This window comes from Mastigoproctus giganteus, chromosome 7 (assembly GCF_048544385.1).
Source record: "Mastigoproctus giganteus isolate SK-2022 chromosome 7, ASM4854438v1, whole genome shotgun sequence".
Classification (NCBI taxonomy): Eukaryota; Metazoa; Arthropoda; class Arachnida; order Uropygi; family Thelyphonidae; genus Mastigoproctus; species Mastigoproctus giganteus.
The window spans coordinates 198,119,815-198,140,319 of record NC_143581.1 but is presented as its reverse complement, the minus strand read 5'-3'; the positions used below and the strand labels follow the sequence as shown (position 1 = coordinate 198,140,319).

Here is a 20,505-nt window from a genome sequence, read left to right as displayed (position 1 = left end):
ACATAGAACTTCAAAAACTCATCATTACTACTATACTAGTAATTACCAATGTTTACATGGATAATAGGGACTACACTTTTTTCAAATAGTGCATGAATATCTTTATGTGCCATCAAGGACATTGATGACTGCACATCAGCTGATGAAGAGGCATTTAGTCTCGAAAGCTTCCACGTATTTTAACACTTTTATTATAAACACTTATCTTATTGTATCTCTGTTTTATCTTATATATATATCTTATTTATTTATTTTAATAAATTTATTTTAACCAGTTAGTCTGTCATTGCAAGAAACTTGGATAACATATTGCCTGTCAAGAAAAATCTCCCCTTGGTTTTTTAAGGAAATCTTCAAGAACTCTCCCCATTCAATTGTTAAAATGATTCAGATTTACACGAGAATGCCACAAAGTTAAGGTTCATTCCAGCTTTTAACTGTAAAACAGAATTTTTCTTTTTATTTGAAAACTGTCTTATTAACTAGGATTTTAAAAATTTATCCCATTCCTCAAAGTTTTTCCCCACTTTTTTTTATTATATCTCCCCCATATTCACTTTGATACCATAATTTTTGATGGTGCAACTGGAACTGACTGGCTGGGATAAGTATTTCTAAAAAAATCTATATGATGGAGACAAATGGGTCCAATTTGAGAGGGCAAATTATACAAGAGTCCTCCCCTTATATCAGTGAATACTTACTTATTAGCATCTGGTGTGGAAAGGTACACTGGAAGATATAATCACACTCCCAAATTCGGAAAAATAACAGAAAAAAAAATAAAATAAAAATCAGATGCCACACATCACAAAAGGTTAATATTAACTACACATTTACTCATCTAATTCACATGTATACGCTGGACCTCCATAATATTTTTTTATTGTGTCGTGTATATGCTGCTAAGAGCTTAAAAACAGACCTTTGAGCTGGGTCAGATCACGTTGGTTAGCATGCAATATTCTACCTAATTCAAACTGTGTCCTAAGGCCAGTTTGTTTACTGGTGATGAGAAAAATGAAAATAATAAATATATAACTACATGCAAGACTTGTTAATGAAAGCCTACTTGAAAGATCTTCAAAAAGTTGCTAGAAACATCAACAAAAACTACTGAACTATAACGTTACCCTAAGCTCTGTACCTTCTATTATCTCAGTCCTTATTTTCTAGATTGCTATTTCTCAGAAAGTGGGTTGTGCAAGTATCTGAAATAGGCCCCAGGAGTTTTAAAATATTTTAATATAAACTTAAATTATTAAAACTTATAGTCAGTAGCGCTGCATTCCTATGTGCCGCCGGTAAGAAAAATAAAATTTGCCACTCTAAATGTTGCATACTGATAAACATTAAGCAATCAGAAAACAATATCAAAAAAAATTTCTGCACCTTCTTGAACTGCCGCCCACAAGCGATGCTTACCTCTCCTACCCACTTGCAGTGGCCCTGCTTATAGTCCATCACTACATACTATGCCAGTTTTACTGAATTATTCCAATTACTTAATGATTGACACCATCCAGAGAAATATTCTACTAACTATAACTCATGCCTGCTGTATAGTGAGCACCCATGTTCTACAGACCCTGGAGGGCCCTTCAGACCCTTGTATATAAATAATTTTGTTGCATTTTAAATGGTTCAATTTAAAGTTTTTTTTATACAGTCCCCCAGGTAGATGGGTGAGGTCCCCAACATAACTGCTTATTAGCAGCTGATATAGTAATCTCACATACATACATACATACCAGTGGTCACATACACTAAACTAGAACCAAAGCCACTGGCAAAAAAAAAAAAAAAAAAAAACAACAAGTAGATAAGAAAACACAAATTATATGCTCCCTCCTCACACAGGTAAGTATCCAGTTGACCTTTGAATTCATTCAAACTGTCAGCCTCAACTACCTGCAAGGACAACTTGTTCCAGCTATCAATGACCTGCTGGCTAAAAGAAAGAACCAGTGTCATGGTTAACAAATGAGCCATACATTATTTGTAACAGCATACACATTCAATCTCATATACATACCAGTGGTCACATACACTAAACTAGAACCAAAGCCAGCCCTACAAATATCTGATTTTCATGTATGTATGGGGAAAGGAGGAACTTATGCCCCTAAATTTGACAGCATTACTTCATTTTTTTTTTTTAATTAGTCAGATATTGGCTATCAAAACACAGCAATGTTCCACACCCCACCAAAATCCAATAAAATTCGTGTAAGGCTTTGATAGGTATGTCATGAGAAATAGTGAAGTTTAGTTATCTTCCGTACAATTAAAATCACCTTGAAAATTTTTCATTAACCTGTTAGATCACTTGTTATAATTTAATAAATAATTATTATTTACTTCTGTTATAATAATGATAATTATAACAGAAATAATTTAGTTTGTGTGGATGGGCTTGAGGAGTTTCCGAAACTTATACCTACCAAGAAGATGAAGGAAAAAAAAAAAACTAAACAACACAGCAGGGCTTATCACTTATATTTTACACAAAATTAAAGGAAAAATTTACTCCACAAATAATACAAGGCAACTCGGTATTAAATTATATGATGAAATTTACTAAACGTTATTGCAAAACATTATGCATGTATTTACAGCCTTGTTCTGTCGATTTACCAACGATCCTTTGTCCGTTGCTGTGAAGGTGATTTAAACTTTCCAAAAACACTCAGGCAATAAAAACCTAACATCAAATCACTGAATTGGCCGATTTCACGTAATTTTACTTTTTTTTTTTAAATTTTTATCCCACACCCTATTCAAAATTGACAAGGATTATCATCTGAAGTACGGCAATAGAGATGAGATTCCCTGAACCTGTACAACGGAAGAGCTACAGCACAGAGAAAGAAAAGAATTAGCACTGCGTAGTTGACAGCATACGTCTCAAACGATACAAATTTTTGATAAATGCCTCTCATGTTTTTGACCATATAATTAATATTATACTGCTAATTCGTCGCGGGTTGGAAATGTCACAGAGTGACCCCTTTATATTCCCCTCCCTACTATTTACATGTACACAAACACCGACATTGTCTACAAACAGCAAGGCTTCTGGTCCAAATTGCACGTAACATCGTTCCATCATAAATCGCTCTTTCTTTCTTTCACCCCTTCCGATTAGCAAGTGCATCAGTACGATAACGATGTGGGCATCTTCCTTGTTGGCAGCGCTTACTTAAAACTAGCCGTACTCTAAACGCAACGTCGCATTAATATACTGTTTTATCCTTCCCATACATATTATGTAATATTACGATAGGTTCTTCCCCACAATTAAAAGATCCAATAAAATTTTAATCCACATAAATCGAGTAAATGGTGTAAATTATAAATTAGATCACATACTTCAGTTTTTTTATAATGATATACAATACAAGTAGTGTGCGTGGAAGCAGTGACATTGACGGGGGTCGAATTGCTCCCCCTAAATTCGCTTATCCTATCATAAATTTTGTTATACTTTGCACCTTCTTCCCAAGTTCCCACTGAATCCATTTTTTACCCTTAACATCTGAAGATATTTCAATAATGACATTTTTATGGTAATTTTACTTATTAATTCTGTCAAGTTATTGCTTGATAAAAACCCATAATGTAATTTTGTAATAAAATAACATTCTGGTACAATTTTAAAATAATGTCCTAAAAGTTACGTTTCTTATCTAATGGCTTACAGGCTCTCATATACAATAAATTAATTTTCCATTATTTTCTTAACTGGAATAGTGGAACGAAAACTATAAAATAGCGACATTCAAACAATTTTATTCCTTTGCTCCCTCTCACTTCAAAACATGGAAAGAGTGTAAAGGAATAAAAAATTTTCCATGATTTTTCTCCATTGGAATGGAATAATATGGAACAATTATAGTCATGCAATTATAAATTATTTATAACTCGATTTCTAAATTTCGATTAATGCGACTGCTCTCTGTATTTGTTTCGCTCAAAAAATTACAGACAAAAAGTAGAATCAGAGAAGGCAGTAAGCACTGAAATACAATAAAGAAGAAAGCCATATAAATTAGGACAAATATAACTGTCGAGATAAAATTTATGGGAATTAAATCAAATCACAAGTGCTCACCTATTTTTGTTTGTCCTACGCAGTAAATCAAGTGTGATCACAAATGACAAGTCGAACACTATCGGTTTGAAGAACACTTGTTCGACAGTTCTAATTGGAAATCAAGTTGATCTTAAAATGCTGACGAAAGACACTACACGTCACGTTATGATCATGCAAAAAAGCAATTGGTTACGACAGCAAGCGATGAGTTTTTCGCCATAATACAAATTATAGAACTGCTGTTTACCGGCTTCCTGCTTTTGTCATGCCTTTCGTCCATTCATACAAAATAGACAGCTGTAGCGCCACATAACAACGGTTCTGCACTGCTGTTGGTCAAAATGCTTTCCCACACAAAGAAACCAAAACAAAATATAATCATTTACATATATTTCTTAATGAAATTAATAAATAAGCAACTACAAACTAAATTTAAAACTAAGCACCTTTTCGAATTTGCTGAAACAGATTCACACCTCATGAAATAAAGAAAAAGCGAAATCATTACGCAATGTTTCGCATTGTTGGTGTAATAATACGCAGAAGCGAGCTTGCTTCACAATCCGAAAAACGTGATTTAATGATTTTAAAATAAACCATAATAAAATTATTCTTTACAAAATAATAATTCGTGTATAAGTATTATTTTATGAACATAATAACAATTCAATTACAACCCCGTTTTTGTAAATGACTTTTCGTTTTAATTGAATTTGTGGATCAAAATAGAACTATGACGATGAATAATGTAATATTAAATTTTTAAAGGAGTAAGATGATATTTTGGAGGTGTTTGCATAGGATTCCCCTTTCTTCATGCAAAAATGCATGCTTCTTTAGGAAAAAAAAGAAAGAGCACTACTCAAGCAAGCAGACTTTTATGCGCGTTTGTTTGACTAGTGAACATATTCTGCGCACCTTACAGACAAGTGTGCATTAATTCTTTATTAATTCAAGTTTCGTGAGTTTGACTACTGCGCATTAATTCTGTCAAGCTGCGCGCATTTTTAAAGTATGCTTTGCGTTTGAACGCATGAATAATGAAATGAATTAAAATAAGGATTTTTTTATTGTTTCTTATTAAACAGGACAATGGTTATTTGCGTCCTATTTCCTTTTCATGTCATTTTATTAAAGAAAATGTTTATTTAAATTCCTACTTCTTAGAAACTAATAAAATGTTGCTAAATGTTCATTGTTTTTTCTTATAGAGAAACTGGTTTACGAGATATATCTCAGAAATCAGTGTGTTTTTTTTTTTTTTAGATTTCTCCAGGTCAACATAATTTTCCCAGACGCTGATTCAAGCGCACATTCCCAGCATTCTTAGCACATCAGCTCTGATCTGTGACTGAACCTGTGATTGCTATGGCAGACTCTTTGTAACAAAAACCTGCTATTCAGGGTTGACGTGTAGCTTACTCTATTTGCTTGTCTCAATGGTGTCATAGTGAATGTGTAGCGGGAGAGATTTACTGTATTTATTTTCAGTAATTAAGAGTGAATTTAAAGAGGACTTTTATATTATAGTTAAAGCTTTTATTTTTAATTTCCTGCACTTAATAGAAATTAAAGCAGCGATTTTTTGCTAGATACAGTAAACTGCGGTTTCATTTTTAACTTCCTGCTCAGTAGCTGACCCAGACAAGGGGATATAGTCCCCGTCCCCTCCATGAAAAATAATGTGCACTTTGTTTACTACTATGTGATGATTAATTATTCCACAGAATACACCTAGTACCCCCTCTCCCCTTCAGAAAATCCTGAGACTGCCACTGTCTCAAGGTAGTCTTTTCGATTTAAAATTATAAATCTCAGTAAATTAACGTATAAGACCTTTCAATCCTAAGATTCTTTTTCTGGAAAAATCCAACTTATAATGCAACAACAAAAAAAATGAACTAAATTATAAATTTAGTTCTAAATTATAACATATATCTGCAAATATGCTAAACATGTTTTTTATTATTTTTCTTTTTTTATAAATGCTCGAATTTTTTAAAGTTTTTTCTGTTTCTTTCTACATCAAATTTTCGCACGGTGTGTAAATATGCATTGTATTTTATATCATTTATTTATTTATTTACGTCACATCGGTTTATTACAACCGATGCCATCGAGATGGATAAACAAAATGACAAGCCGGCTCCGAATTGTCACAGCAGAGTTGGCCAAAGTAATCACAGGTTCAGTCACAGTTCGCAGCTGATACGCTTGGAATTCTAGAAAATTGGATGCTATAATAAAGGATCACCGAAAAACTTATTTCTAAAAAAATTGTCAGAAGGGTTATTTGGGATCTGTCAGAATAGTAGCATTGTAATAGTGATTTCTCTCTCTCGATGCCAGGTACTAAATATAGCGCTATATTCCACCTGGGTATTCAAGAGTAAACTAGACCTGAGTTTATAACAGCGATTAGCCTTTAACCTTAACCTTTCCAATGTTATAAACCACCATCAAACTGAATAATTCACGCGGACCACCAACACATGTTTCACCTTTTAATTGTTATTAAAATGTGGAATGGAAGATTGTAATTTTTTTAAATCATTCCTTTATGTAAAAGAAAAAGTAGATTCGCTTACTGATCTTGAATCAATGCATGAACACCACCTGTTAAGTTGTAGTGGACCAAACGTTAATTAAGAAGCACGGATTAATGGTGAATACCAGTTCACTGTAATACCAAACCTCATTGAACTTTACATTGAAAGTCGTTCACAAAATACCTAATAAAAAACGGGTTGGGATGAGCGGGGATGGGAGAGTTTCAAACATGTCAGGTGACGGGGATTTTCAAAAATAATGTGAATTGAATTGTTTTTCGTTATGGGACAACAGGGAGAGATGAGGTGCGGTAGAACAGGGTATTCAAAAATTTTAAAAATTACGTTTACGTAACCCGATGGGACGGAGAAAATCTTAAGGGCTTTTTCACACATTGCGGCAGAGTTAATCGGTCTCTGGGTCATTTATAAATTACTTAACTAGAAGATTTTAGTCTTTGGATACCCACTACCCTATAAACGCCATAATAATAGCTTTACCCCTCCCCTCATATTAGTACATACATATACATTTATATTTGCAATTTGTTTTATGAAAAAATCTTCTTTGTGCGACCTCCCTCATCTGTATTGCGTCATTACATTTTCTCTGACCTCCAGTAGCCGCTTGGGGATTACGTAATTTGTACATGATCATTAGAAAACACGTTTTTGTTATTTTTACTTTGCTTCAAACAACTAAGACTACGGGAAGCCAGTATATTGTCTCCATTGTCATACATCCAAATTGCATATATTTTATTATTATTATTATTATTATTATTATTATTATTATTATTATTAGCCATATGGTGCAGCAAGGAAGCCTGCGGCTTATGCTGCACCAGCCAAAAAAAAAAAAAAAAAAAATTGAATTACCCCGATAGAGAGAGAGAGAGAGAGAGAGAGAGAGAGAGAAGTAGAAGGGAATCACCAAGAAAGAGAAGAATGATTATATCCAGCTGGGGACCCTGGGTGTGCCAAGCCCAAACTCACCACATGTGAGTCCCTTTTAGATTTGCTGCCTGTCTCTGGATGAAAAACCAGACTTTCGTGGGGAGGAGTCTACCCCTCATCGCAAGGCCAACTAACTTTGCCAGCAAGTTGCATAAAAATTTCTCCCCTCTTAACTATGCACAGCCTATTAATAAGAAAACTAAGTTTTCTGCAGTCTGAAGAGGTATTTGAATTTAAAAATAGCAGACGCATATCTCTGCTATTTTTAAATTCAAATGCTTGTCGTGCTCAGGTTGCCGTCTAATTTCCTAGCGGATGGAACACGAACGCTGTCCTTCTACACCATACAGAAAAAACTGGGTTCGAATCCCATCAAAAATAACGCAAATATTGCAGAGAAACCACACTACTAAGAACTAAGCGAATAAAATCCGAGCTCACTCCCAGCCTTTAGTAAGCACACTACCTTAATGATAGAAATACGTAATAAACTAATTATTTTCTTTATGAAATAAAATTTCAACTAACAAAAAAAATAAATAATAATGATATTTTGAAACATGAACAAGAAGTTCTTGTTCGTTTTTCAAAAATCCAGATATGTTTATATGCATATACTCCGGTTGATTCCAGAAAGGAGGTATTTCTACTTGGATTACATTTTACTGATCAAATTAATTAAACCGCTGAACATGAATATGCAACTTTTCATGTTCAGGAGTCATAGTTAAGGAATAAAATATGACCTATAAACTAATAAATAAATTGGGCAAACAATATATTCAATATTTTTAGACTGACTTTATGTTTAAAATATTGCTTCCTGTCTAAAAACTAACCACCCCGGCAGAAAGTAGGTAATCTGTGATTATACAAATATTCTGGAAAATGTGATAAAATCAGTATCAGTATTGAGGTTAGGGTGAGCTGCCGACAGTTTCCTCAAACTCTCTGTCTACGTTTACATTGTATCTGGGCTACAGAAAAACCTGGATCTAAATCATATTTATCTTAATAATCATCCTAAATGATAGTCACCAACTTACTGCTAATAGTAAGCCTCGCTTTCTTCACCACTTTATTGAGGAATAGAAGTGTCCACCTCACAATGAAGAAGACCCACTTTACAAGGAAAATCAATGCAGGAGTCCCACAAGGTGGCGTCCTGTCTAGCCTCCTTTTCTCAACCATTCTAATTCCGTTCGTGTGTACCTGTGATGATGCTCTAATATATGCTGATGATGTAAAGTTCCTTACCTTAATCTTATCGTCTGCAAACCCAAAGGCAATTAGGTCTTCAATCACTGAGAATTTGACCGCTCTTTCAACTTACTTGAAGATGTTTGGGTTAAACCTTAACCCTTCAAAATCTGCAATAATGATTTACTCATTGAAACAGCAACCAACAGTTATTTAACCATCAGTTTCTGGCACTCTCGTCCCAGTGGTTATGTTTACCTGCTATAAGGACCTCGGTGTCAATTTTGATCCCAAGCTGAAATTCGATGCGCACACAGATTTTCCTCCGGAAGCGATTTAACACCCTACGCTGGAGAGTGAAGCAACACTTACTTCATTCCAACGATGCCGCAACCACTACCTTCAAGCCACTGTTTATCCGGTTATTTTGTACGCTGCTGAAATTTGGGCATCTGCGTTGCCCTCACTTCAAAAGCAGGTGTTCGCTTGTGAATACTGGACCCTCAAATGGGTCACAAATAAGCATCGCCGACCCCCTCAACTGAGAACAACTGACATGGCCGAGCAGCTAAATGTACCTAGGCTCCCTAAGTTAATTGACAGCAGGCGTTTAATGACTACAGTAAAAATGTACACAGGAGTGATAAACGCCCCAAACATCTGGGATTTCTGTCAGTGGCACAATCCTCTGCCATCCTTGAGGTCAGACATCACACTAATCCTCGAAATAAAACCGGCTGAAACCGTTTCCTACCTGCCCAGGCACTGCTCCGTCTTGGAATTAACCTGCAGAAAATGGTGACCGACTACAAATTCCGTCGCCTTCTCCTCGAGTGGATCGAATCTGTTGAACTTGGTAAATTCTTTCAAATTGTGTTCGCTGTTCAGTTCTGTTTCTGTTATATTTTCCTATTTATTATAATTTCAATTTACATTTTTGATTTTTGTGTAACTTATAATATCTCATGTAACTATTAATTTTACCAATTTAATCACATGTATCACTCCTTAATGTAAAACTCCTGGCCATGTCGCCGTGATGAGAACTATTGTTTCTGGTACTTGTACCGTACTTAGCAGCAATAAAAGAAGTTTATTATAATCGAGTAAACTGGAATTACTGTATATACGATTCAGCGGGCATCTGATAGTTCATACCCTTTTCCTCCCCTTTCACGAAATTTTAAAAAAGCAGAAACAATAACAAAAAGTTGCTTATCCTTAGAAATCTAGTTTGGAGATATAACTGGAAGCTAAGACTAAAATGAAACGGAATGTCTGATATTGTCATTTGTTTTGATTGGTGGATGGCCATTGCGCAAAACAGAAGAAACTGGAAAGTTGCTGGAGAGGCCTTCATCCTGCAGTGGATTGAAAATGGCTGATGATGATATGTTGTTTAACATAAACGTTGGAGAAAACAACTGCGAGGCGAGGTGATTGAGGTGCTAGGCTTTGAATGGATTGAGCAAGCTGATGGGATTCTTCATCTTGCTCAGAGTATACACATGAGGGGGCATAAATTCAAATTGAGGAAGGACGGTTGCAAAATAGATGTGCGAAGTTTGCCTTTAGCTAGCGGGTGGTTGATTGCTGGGACAAACTTCCATCTGTTGTTGTGGAAGCTGATAGCTTGAATAAATTCAAGGAAGAACTAGACATACTATTGGAGAGGATGGGTAGGTGAAATAGAAACGTGTTTTTTTTTTTTTTGTTTTTTTTTTTGTCTGACGATGTATAAGCTTTTTTTCTTGGATCATTTGCTGCTACTATTACTAATACTAATAAGACGAAGGACTTCGTATGTTTTGCGATCATTACGCTCACTAATTTTAAAGATATTTTTCAGATACTGTATTTATACGGCCATTCAAGCATGCTACTGGATAAGCCTGTGGGTAAAGTAGGCATTGGAAAGGGGGGCTCTTTCCCCGGGTTTTAGGCCACGTCACTTTTTTACTTGACTGTTGAATAACAGACATTGATTTCCATACTATACCATTCCATATCGTGCAATTAGTCTCTAAAACATTTCTGGCGGCGTGTATGGTAAATGATAATCATGTAAAAGAAGAATAGATAACCCGGGGCCCTCCTGCAACATGAGCCTCCAAATGGATTTCAGCCAACTTCCATTAAACGTTAAAAGAAAATGAATAAAATATTTTTTAAAAATGTATTCATCGAACCATTTTCGTTACATATTTTTTAGACTCTACAGGTCTCGGAACTGAAAGCTTAAAAGACTACAGGTACATATTTGGAACTTTAAAAGCGTGCCATTTTAATCTGAAAACATGATAACAACCTACACGAAAGTGCCACAGAAATGGAAATTCTTTGATTATATAAAGAAAATTTCTCTCCAGAATTTGATTTATGTAATATTGCCAAAAAAAATCTGCTTGGAAATCAATTAAGCAACTTTGAAAGAACGGGTTTTTCCTCTCGATCAACGGAAAGGATGTCCTGTGTTCCCATCCATACATTATGCCTGATTTAATCGAATGAAACCAGACAAACAGTATTGAGGAGTCCTAGAAAAGGTGGTATAGTAAGATAAAATTTACTGTTGTTACTTACAGTATATCTTACAAAATAGTCAGACAACATTATTGGCCGACCGGGCTAGCCGAGTGGGTAAAGTACCTGCCCGGCAACCCAAAGGTCGCGGGTTCGATTCCCGCCTCGGGCTTGGATCAAAGTACTGCAAAAACCTTGGGAGGTGCAATATGGCCACAGAAGCCGATGCGCCAACAACTACCAAATCAAAAAAAAAAAAAAAACAACATTATTGTTCCTTTTTTGAACACTATTGTTTCAACCAGTGGAGCGTTATACTTTCATGGGGGCCCCATCTAAAGAAAAAAACTTAAAAGAACATTTTCAATTTCATTTTATTGTGACAACAAAACAAACAAATCATATGACATAACTAACTATAAAATTTCAACAAAATCAGTAAAAACGTTTTTGTTTGGTGGGGGGCAATACGCCCCACGAGTTTGAACAGACGAATTAGGCTACTTTTAAGTTTTAAGATTAAGTGGAGAGCGCGAACGCAGTCCCCTAAAACACAAAAATTCCACGTTCCATCTATCCCAGTTTGGGAAAGTGGCAGACTTCAACCAACCCGTTGTGCAATGGGAAGGTCTCACTCTGGGGGTTCCTCCTTACTGATCAAGGTAAACCCCAACGCCAGGTAAGTATGTTATCTCGTTATTCGTTCAAACTAAACTACAAAGATTATAAAAACAACAAAATGGTGTCTTGTAAATTATTTAAAGTTTTACTCTAGTTTACAAAAGACCTTGGATTTTTAAAAATTCTTATTATAAAAATATATTTGCATCCTCGTTTCTAAATTAATCTAATAATATTTTAATTTCAATTTATGTTTTCTTTTTGATTAAAATCGTATGTATATGTAAAAATGAGTACGAACCAAGTCAGACAGCTATGCACTCGAAGTGTTAATTCTAATTAATTTTTGGTTAGTTGTAATTAATTGAAAACTGCTTTTTTTCAGTACATAATTCTTCAGTACTGCTTTTTTCAGTACATAGTGGTCAGATGCAATAAATGAAGATGTTCCCTATCACTCTGACTTTCTAACCGCGCCATCACCTCATTAATGTTTTACAGCACTTCTGAATTTTCTACTGCTTTTTCCTTACACGAGTCATCCACATTATCTTCTGAGGCACTTCCAATGTCACTGGCCTTTTGTTTGTCGATTGTCTTCCCACTATTCACAGAGGCTTGTTTTTAAACAAATCTAATAAAATTTTCAATTAATTTTTTTTTTCTTATCTTATCTTCCTTCATGGATTAGGCGATCCGCCTGTTCCGATCTCGAAGAGGTCTGCCCATCTTTTCTTTGGTCTTCCTCTGTCTCCTTTTTTTCTTTTGCTCTATATGTATAAGCTAATTTAGGGAATCTATTATCTTCCATTCTTTCTACATGTTCTTTCCATCTTTGTCTATATTCTATAATTTTCCATTAATTGAGTAAATCTTTAATTCCTTTCTAATATTTGCGTTTGGTATTTTATCTAATTTTGTAAATCCTTTAACATATCTTAAAATTTTCATTTCTCCAGCTTGTGTCTCTTTGTTTCGGTATCCATGTTTCCGAACCATAAAGAAGTGTTGGTATTGCCATTACTTTGTAAAATTTCAAATATTTTTACTTTTGCTCTATATGTATAAGCTAATTTAGGGAATCTATTATCTTCCATTCTTTCTAATTTTTTTTTTATTTATTAATTAAAATCTTTTATATGAGCAAATGAGCTCTATGTGAAGTCAGGCAGCCGACTTCTTCGAAGTGTTAACTCGAAAATTGTTTGTTTTCATTTATTATGAAAAATAAGTAGATAAATAATTTCTAAGCGTAGAAATAACTTCGTAATTCATTAATTTTGATTATTTCGATTTACAGATAATCCATCAAACACTTCTTCAAATTTGGTATCAAATTTATAATAAAAATTTGATACCAAATACGAAACTTTCCTGTCTATCAATAAAAGAGTTTAGTGCTAAAAGCACTTTTTTTTTTATTTTTATGAGAACCCCAAACACGAAAGGTATCAAAACCTATAGTACTTAGTACCGTGCATGGGTTGAAGGAGAAGTATGGGGAGGGGGTGGGGGATGCCGGAAACTTTGCTCTAGAGACTAAACATGGGTTTCACCACTTCAAGCCTCCAATAAGCAAAGTGGTGGTATTTCACCGGTTGATGAAAGTCATCTACCACCTGAACTTTGCAATCAATTCAGTTTGATTAACAGAAAATCCACCAAATATTTCAAATTTATGGGTTTTTTTTTAAAGTTTCACTAAATTTATGTCATTATAAAAATTTGAAATCAAATACGAAACTCTCCTGCATAGCTTATTAATCAAAAGAACCCTCAATGTCAGGTAAATATGCGATTACCTTCTTCTGGAAAGCGAAACTACAAGATTATAAAAATAACTAAGTGGTGTATTTTAAAATTACTTAATTGTACTCTAAGTTTCAAAAAAGCTTTAGATGTTTAAAACTATTTGTATTGTAAATATATTTACATTCTTGTTTTTAAATAAATTTTATAATATTTTAAATTAAAATTTTTTTATTAATCAAAATCTTATGTATGAGCAAATGAGTTCTATGTGAAGTCGGATACCTTCGAAGTGTGAACTGTTTTCATTTATTATGAAAAATAAGTATATCAATAATTTCATTCATTTCGATTATTACGATTAACAGAAAATCCATCAAATATTAACACTTCAAATTTATGTTATAATAAAAATTTGATTTCAAATACGAAACTTTCCTCTCAATCAATAAAGACCTTAGTGCCAAAACTAGATTTTTATTTTTACCAAATAGTTTTTTTTTTTTTTTTTTTGGGGGGGGGGGATATTAGTTTATTACCCCACAACAATTTATCGCAATGGCAGGGACATTTTTCGAAAAAGGCTGCATCGAAAAAATAACGTTTTTGGTATTAAATTTTTATTATAACGAAAATCTGAAATGCTAATATTTGATGGATTTTCTGTTAGACCAATGTTTCTCAACCTTTTTTTTTAATTATGTCCCCCTAATGGGCTTTTTTTAGACAATTTTTTTTCCTAATCGCCCCCCATGAAATTTTAAACAAGAAAATACTTTATACTTACTCTTTTTATTCAATGGGATCCCTGAGCCTGATGCTTCTTAGCTAAAAGTTCAATGTTCGGTATGATGTTAGTAAGTTTTAAATTCTAATGTCTCCTCTTGATCATATATCGATTCTGATTCTCATCGTCGTGGGATATCCCAGGTTAGCCTTGTAGGCGAATGTATATTTGGTGAAATTAAAGCAGCAGAAGCATTTTTTCTGAATTTCTGCATAATATGATTCAAGGTGGTGAATTCACAAATGAACAGTTGTACAACTGTGATAAAACAGTGATGTACTATAAACTTCTACCCGACAAATCACTGGAAGATAAAAAGGCACCCTAAAAGCCGTCATGAAAATTAATAAAGAGAGAGAGAGAGAGAGAGAGAATTATTGTGTTACTGTGCGCAAACACAACTCCAAATCACAAGTTAAAGCCATTGTGCATCGGTAAAAGTCGAAGTCCCCGGTGTTTTTAACAAGTGAATATGAAATCTCTACCAGTGATTTATAAAAATAGCTCCAGCGCTTGAATGACGAGTGATATTTTTGTTTCATGGTTTGAAATTGAGTTTGTATCATCGGTGAGACGCCCCTTGCTTTCCAAAAAACTTGAAAAACATGCTCTATTACTGTTGAATCGATGCCCAGAAATCTAAAGATGGCAAGATCAGCGTCGCGTTTCTTCCAAGGAACACAACTACACTAATTCAACCCATGGATCAGGGCATTATTCGAGCCTTCAACGCCTACTATCGAGGTGAGCAGAAATTCAAGTTCTGGAATTTCTGAAATCATTAACACTGAAAGACGTTGCATAAAATACTGAATTAGCGTTGGAGAAAGTAAACTCAACAACAATTAATAAATAAAATTTCTGCTTATACTCCGGGCCGACCAAACGGTCAGAGGAGTTCACAAGATATACAGAATACAAGAAACAGCACCGTATTCAGCAGTCACGGGCTTGAACCCCGTCACTCAAGGCGCGTGCACTTATGCACCCGCGCGCCTGACCGCTAGGCTACGGCGAAAGTTGCTGGAAAAAAAGTGTATTGGAAAAGACAAGATCATTAATAATAACTTTGAATTATCAGCATTTTCAGAACAAGAAGCAAAGACTGCTTGTGGCAGTCTTGGAGCAAATGTCCTGGTGTCTAGATTGAGGTGGACGCGGAAGCTCCATCGCGGATTATCTGAGAGAGGAAGAGATCGCAACCTCCGTGAACAAGAGAAGACAATCTACAAACAGAAGACTAGTGACATAGGAAGTGACTCAGAAGATACAGTAGACTGTCGAAATAACGGCATTCCAAATAACGGAACATTCGAGATAACGGCACATTGAGATCGGATGTTTACATACAGCGCAGATGTCTTCAGTGTCGAAAAAAAAACAAAGAAAACGGCAAGTCACGTGATTACTGTATTTGTTTACATTCGCCATTTTGAAAGTGAATTCTGTACTGATATCACAGATTATACTGCTGTTTTATATTTATTTTAAATTAAACCCGGTGGTGTATTCGGGCCAGAACGCACCGGAACGACGTTCCGGTACTTTTTCTAAATGCCATAATAGAAAATAATTAAATTTATACATCTAATATTATGAAACATGGCATAATTAAGGGGAGGGAGAAATATCTATTTTACCCATTGCTACTAAAAATATATATTAATAGTAATCTTTAAAATTAATAAGTTTCTTTAAAAATTTATTTAAAAACAAAAATATAAATTTCGCAATGAAACTTGAACGTTTCTTACTAAAGTACAATGTGTTAGATAAAGAGGTCCAACGAATGAGATATACTGTGATGAGTGCGAATAAAGAATATTCGCATGCATTTTGATTCACCATGAGTTGAACGCTAGAACTGGTTGTTCTATGAACCGTGAGTCTGAAGTCTGATTCAGTTACTGTACAGTCGATGTGGCGTTATCATATAGTCTTCTGGAAAACGAGCGTTCCGGTACTATTTTTTTTAGCAATACACCTCTGATTAACCCCCCCCCCCATGGCTCCTAAAGTTAATAAACCTCATACAGAGAAGAAAAAAGAACAACATTAAGGCTTAGTGACAAACTTGATATAATCCAAACATTTACCCATGTGTATTGTGTCTGTAAACTGCGTGTGTTCTCTGCTCTATTTACCTGTTTTGCTGGACGAAAAACCACAGTTTCCTGGGGAAAAAACCCATGCTATCAACGCCTGAGACAGACTAACTCAGCCACCGAGTGAAAAAGGCCCATAAAAGTTCCTCGCGTCATCGACGGGATTCGAACCCCAGACTAAACTTGATATAACAAATAAAACAGAATGGGGAGAAAGTAGGAATGTATTAATAGCAGAATATAACATTGGATCGACATTTTGTTTTTCATGTACAGTTAATAAAATTGCATTCTTAATCTCCCCATTTTATGGCGTGGTTGGAATGTCTGAATGATAGTGAACTTCTTCATTTATTGCATCTGACCACTATTAAGAATTACGTACTGAAAAAATGCCGTTATCAGTTCCGACAAACTAAAATAAAAGATTACTAGATTAGTTTAAAAACGAGAATGCAAATATATTTTTAATAATAAGAATTTTTAAAAATCCAAGATCTTTTGGAAACTAGAGTAAACATTTAAATAATTTACAAGACACCATTCTGTTGTCTTTATAATCTTTGTAGTTTAGTTTGAACAAATAACGATACAGCATACTTACCTGGCGTTGGGGTTTACCTTGATCAGTAAGGAGGAACCCCCAGAGTGAGACCTTCCCATTGCACATCGGGTTGGTTGAAGTCTGCCACTTTCCCAAACTGGGATAGATGGAACGTGGAATTTTTGTGTTTTAGGGGACTGCGTTCGCGCTCTCCCCTTAAATTAAAATCCAATAGCAGATCAATTAATCTCAATGTGCCTGCGGGGCCTTAAACCTCTCAGGCGCCTGAGGGGTTTTCAGGATTTGTATAGCAGTTTTTATAAAGGGGTGAAGGGTACAGGAAGAAGGAAATTGGTGCACGACTTCTTAAGAATATTCTAAATATCTCTTGAAGTTAAAAAGAAATGGGGGTTACTGTTCTAAATTTGTAGCAATGTTTCTCTTTGGTCTTTATAGGATTTGTGTGCCTATTAAAGTTATGCATGTCAGTTTTTTTTTTAAAAATTAAAATGTTTCAGAATTATAAATTATCCAATGCTATTTGATTTTACTGCACTCATATAAAGCTAGGAGGGAGTATTTTCATGCTTTTGCAGCAGGATTTAAAGTGTTATTGTGGTTTTAATGAACAAATGTTGCCTTCACAACAAGTTGCGCTGATATTGCACTACTTTCAAACAAATTATATTGCCAAAAGATTAATATGTCAGATTTTAAAGCGCATTCTACTACATTACGTATTTCCCGCGATATCCTAAATTATTAATAGAATGATAGTTGAAAGATGAAATTACTACGACAGTTAGTTTCAGGCCTTGATCCTCCAAATAGCAGATACTCTCAGTTCGCTGCCATTTCAGAACGTAGTGTGAGCTGAACTGCACGTCTCTCCTGTATGTGTTGTGGAGGGACAATGGAACAAACAGCAAACATCACGTTTTGTGTTCGACTGTGAAAAAGTGCCATTGAAACGTTTCAAATGTTGAAGTAAGTGTATGGGGAGAATTGTCTATCTCGTTCGAGTGGCATAAACGTTTCGCCCATGGAAGAGAATCACCGGAAGACGACGAACATCTGGGCCCCAGCAAAAGTGGTTCGAACGTTAGAGTTGATTGAAAAGGTGCGGGAAATCATTTCCAATGACCAATGTGCAACGCTTCGTATGATCTCAGATCTGTGAGTTAATAAGGTAACCATACGACAAATAATAACCCAGGATTTGAAGAAAACGATCTGTGCGTGGTTTGTGCCATATTCGTTAACAGATGGTCAGGCTCCAGGTGAACACTGCAAAAAACTCATTGCGGCTGCTGAAAGCAAACTCCTGAATTCGATCGTTACAGATGGCGATTGTGGTGTTTTCAATACTCCCCCGTAACGAAGCGACAGAGTGCGGAATGGAAATCGGGAAACTCTCCCAAAGCCAAAAAAAGTTCGTCAAGAAAGGTCTAAAATCAAAACCGTACTCATCACTTTGTGCACAGAGTTCGTAACCATGGGCCAAAGTGTTACTGCTGCCTACTAACTGGACGTTTTGAAGCTTTTGTTGAAGAGAGTGTGAGGGCCCCAGTATGGAAAAGACGACAGTTGGTTCCTCTTGCACGACAACACACCAAGCCATAAGGCTCTCATTGTTTGGGAGTTTTTGGCTATCAAAAAAAAAAAAAAAAAAAAAAAGCGTACCGTCTCACCCATCGTGTTCACCAGACTTGCGACTTCTTTTTGTTCTCGAAGCTCAAGACACCATTGAAATTTTCATGACGTCGACACTATTTAATGAACTGTGACAAGAATATTGAAGTAGTCACGGCCTTCAGCCAGTCGTTTCATTATCGTTGCAAGCAGTTGTTGTTGGGTTTTAGGAACATTAGCGACCAAAGCCATAATGCTCTGTGTATACCGTTTGTAAACTGCTTGTGTTCTGTGGTCGATTTTCTGTTTGCTGAACGAAAAACCCGAGTTTCTAGGAGAAAAAAAACCATGCTACCCTCGCCTGAGACCGAGAACTCAGCCACATTGTGAAAAAGGCCCATAAAAATTCCTCACATCATCGACCGGATTCGAACTCAGGTTTTTTCCACCCGGTGTGGGGAGGATGACGATTCTACCAATTGTACTACCCACGAGGGCGTCGCACGCCCTTCTGGGTAGCACAGTTGGTAGAATAGTTTATGCAGCAAAATATACAGTACATACTCATACAGTATATACAGGGTTGTTAAAATTAAAGTATCCCTATGTAGAGGGCTCTGGAGCGAGTTCTAAGGCTCGTACTGAAGAGAAATTTGTACAACAGGTACCATAAAGAATGCGCTCGCCATTTATTTGGAAAAAAAAATAGTTACAAAATTTGTCTCTGTATGGCGCGTAACTATCTTAATTACGATTACAATAACTTAATTATGCAAATAACATAAGTTATTTTGTTTGCCTGCACTACAGCAGCAATGCCAACAACGTTGCAGGAAAAGGCGCTATTAGTGAAGCTGTACTATCAGAACAGCAAGCGCATATAAGGCCCACGTGAACTTATGACTGAGTGTTGTCCGCAAAATGATTGCGAAATTTGAAGGACAGGACATCTTGGTGTTCAACCAGGTAGAGGTCGAAAACGAGTGGACTCCTCTCGTGTTGAAGATGTGGCCATGGCTGTCGTGGATTTATCAAGTCAATCTCCATGTGATAGCGCAAGTGTGCCAGCTGTTTCTCGTGAAGTGGACATGCTGTACTCCACTGTAAGGCTAGTAATGCGTCACGGTGTGTTGCGGTACTATCCTTACACGATGCACATGCTACAGCAGCAAAACATGGTGATGCAAATATTCGTTTCACATACGCACTTCAGTTTCTGGCGCGAATGACAGTGGATATCACTTGGCCATGGAACATCCTTTGGAGTGATGAAGCCCACTTCTGCTTAAATGGACAAGTGAATACGCACAACTGTCGCATTTGGGCAACAGAAAACCCTCGAGTTATCCAAGAGGTCCCCCGTTGCATTCTCCAAAAGTGTGGTGTGGATTTACGGCCACATTCATGATTGGGCGGTTTTTTTTTTGTTTTTTTTTTTGAACAAGTAACACCGACTGGACCCCGCACCTGTTCCGTTACTGGACAGCTTAGTTCTTGGGTTTTATTGGCGCATTAGCAACTAAGGCTATAATGCGCACTGGACAGCGATATTATAAAATGTTGGCAAATTTCGCAATACCAGAGTTGCAACAAAGTGGGTGCCTTCAGGATACCATATTCATGTAAGATGGTGCGCCACCCCACACCCACCGTTGTGTCCAAAGATTGCTAAGACAACACTTTACAGACGAACTGGTAATCAGCCATTGTTTCCAGACATCTTGACCACCCCGATCATCGGA

General features: G+C 35.8%; 1 protein-coding gene and 2 non-coding genes across 3 annotated transcripts in view; 1 reads left to right on the top strand and 2 right to left on the bottom strand.

Annotated features, from left to right (window-relative positions):
- The window catches only part of LOC150083538 (long-chain-fatty-acid--CoA ligase 6-like), a 238,822-nt gene extending 234,462 nt beyond the window's left edge, over positions 1-4,360 (bottom strand). Inside the window, exon 1 of the mRNA XM_090377344.1 lies at positions 4,115-4,360. The gene's annotated coding sequence lies outside the window, so the exon portion shown is untranslated. The remainder of the gene's footprint in view (positions 1-4,114) is intronic.
- A 7,485-nt stretch (positions 4,361-11,845) lies between these two features.
- On the bottom strand, positions 11,846-12,012 carry LOC150083537 (U1 spliceosomal RNA). Its single transcript, XR_016547244.1, has one exon. It is a non-coding gene; the product is annotated as a U1 spliceosomal RNA (small nuclear RNA).
- A 5,171-nt stretch (positions 12,013-17,183) lies between these two features.
- LOC150083536 (U1 spliceosomal RNA) lies at positions 17,184-17,349 on the top strand. Its single transcript, XR_016547243.1, has one exon. It is a non-coding gene; the product is annotated as a U1 spliceosomal RNA (small nuclear RNA).
- Positions 17,350-20,505: the final 3,156 nt, after the last annotated feature.